The 2,500-nt window shown below is 41.8% G+C and overlaps 1 pseudogene; it reads left to right on the top strand.

Annotated features, from left to right (window-relative positions):
• Window positions 1–2,500, top strand: part of LOC140940665 (collagen triple helix repeat-containing protein 1-like) — a 7,640-nt pseudogene that overhangs the window by 3,271 nt on the left and 1,869 nt on the right.

The following is a 2,500-nucleotide window of genomic DNA, read 5'->3' on the forward strand; positions in this document are numbered from 1 at the left end:
CATCAATGGACATAATAGGTTACCAGGCCGCGACGGCCAAGATGGGGCGAAAGGTGAAAAGGGCGTGACAGGCCCCCCTGGATCACGTGGTGGGAAGGGAGAAAGAGGACCAAGTGGAACAGACACTGATCACTGGAACTGGAAACAGTGCGCGTGGAAGAGTAGCGATAGCCGTGATATTGGACTGATCAAGGTTTGTTGATTTCACAGAGATCAATGCTTTTGAAAGCCCTCTGGGCGAAAAGAACGTTTAACACTAAGTGAACTTGGTTTTTTTCCGTTACTGTGTCATGTGGTTCTTTTAGACAAATCCTTAGTTTGCGTGTCTACCAAGGATAGCACATACATCTATTTCTAAGTCTGTTCTCTTTTGAACAGACATAGAAATAATCGTTGTTTCTATTGCCGCAGGATTGTCAGTTCACTAAAACCAATGATGACACTGCTCTCCATGTTGTTTACCAAGGAAAAGTAAACGTGGGAGGTTGTAACGACTGCTGCAAGCGATGGTTCATCACTTTCAATGGAGCCGAGTGCACTGGTCCCCTGCCTATTGAAGTAGTGCTGTGGATCCGAAATAAGGACGAAGCCAACCACAGACCAGGGTTCATTGAGGGCTACTGTAACAACATACACAAGAGCAAAATCCGAGTTGCAATCAACATTGGAAATTGTGCAGGATATGGAAATTCTGATGGTAACACAGGCTGGAATTCAGTGTCCCGTTTGATCATTGAAGAAGTTCCTCGGTCCCAGTAACAAGTTGGCAACCGTCACGTGGTTATTAGTTATGACGCTTAAAGATTCTCCAGATAAGTGATTTCAAAGTGGAAAAGAACTAAGAATTAAGGGCTTTTATGACATTTGCATGTAAAGCAGTGCAGTTTAAATGCCACACTAAACTCAGCACGTGATTACTGGTGAATGAAAATGTTATTTTTGCATAACCAGCCATCCTCAAGATTAAGCTCCATCCATCCTCAGGGCGATCAAATATGTACTCATCCTTAAGGTTATTAAATATGCGCCCTTCTTTAACCACGCTCCTTCTCACAGAACTTGACTCTTGAGAACTGTGACTCTTGTGGTACGTTAAAGAACCCAGAGGGATGCAACAAGCTCTGTCAGTTGCCCGGCCTAGTGTATATGTAATTGTCATGGGGTTGTGGGCAAGGGTATAGAGGATTACATTGCATGAGAAACATAATTAGCATTCAATCGGTTAATGGTTTAAGTTATGCGTGATCGCATAGCCTGATATAAACACCAAAAGGGTGATGCAAACCCGCGACGGACTCTCATGCAAACACGCCTCTCAGCCAATCAGAGCACGCGTATAAATGGATATATATACTCCTTGAGATACAGCGAAAAGGTTGCGAGGTAAGGCCTTGGACATAAACTGCAAACCGGTCAACTGAACTCACACTTGCCTTTTACTAAACAAAGCGAAAAAAATTAAAACACTGCGTATTTATCGTGAAGGATCGTCTGGTCATGACTAAATACCAGGAAAATTTCATAGTAATTATTTTAAAAACTGTAACTTGACCTTTGTTTTTCTTCAAAGTTGGTTAACCAAAAGCAAGCCTTTGGTTTTTTTTTTTTAAACTCCCCACTCTTTCTTGATAACTGAGGCTACTAATTTCACATGGTTTCTGGAGAAGTACAGGAACGGTCTTCAATATACTCTTCAATCGGCCTTGTAATTAATTTCCATTATTTATAACGAATGTGTTGTATTAACAATCCTGGTTCATCCAATCGCGCAGTGCAGGGTATTGATGAATTGCATTGATATATGATTTCTGACCATTTTTCCACCAACTGAAATTCTTCAAGGGGCTATTTTCCCATTTTAATTTGTAAAAAAGGCGAAAACTAATCTCGTACTCAGGTCTTTCAGCATAAGACAGAGTGAGACCTGAGTACGAGATAAGGCACACACTGTTTTCAATAACAGGAGTTCTTATTCTCTCCAGCTGCTCGATGTCCTGATCACGTAAACTGCGAGGCTTCTGAAGGAGGAAATGAGAAGAAAGGCGCCCGAGGAAAAGGGACGCTCTTTATGTACCTGCGCGCATCAATTCCCACAGTTCCCTTCCCTCCTAACGCCTTCCACGTGCACGTAGGCAAAAAATCACGTTAAACTAGGGGCTAGTTAACCAACACCTGATTCGCTAGACATGTAAAAAATGGTTGGAATATTGCGTGTAATGTTTTATCGCCAACAAAAACGATCAAAATACCCAAAATTAAACACTGTTGTCAATAAAAAACACAGTTCTTCCGCTCTTTTGGTGGATGATGTCTTAGTAGATTACTGAATAAGTCGACCAAAAAAATACTAGATGTTAACTTTAGCGTTTGAGTCAGTAATCCATCATTCTCTTTCCTGAAAACGTGCGTCGGCTATCAACGTGCGTCAGCTCAGCTTAAGTCAAACTTTTGAGCCATGCGCATGGTGTTATAATAACTCGGCCTCTTCCATCTCGGTTAA

This window comes from Porites lutea, chromosome 6 (genome assembly GCF_958299795.1).
Source record: "Porites lutea chromosome 6, jaPorLute2.1, whole genome shotgun sequence".
NCBI classification, from domain to species: Eukaryota; Metazoa; Cnidaria; class Anthozoa; order Scleractinia; family Poritidae; genus Porites; species Porites lutea.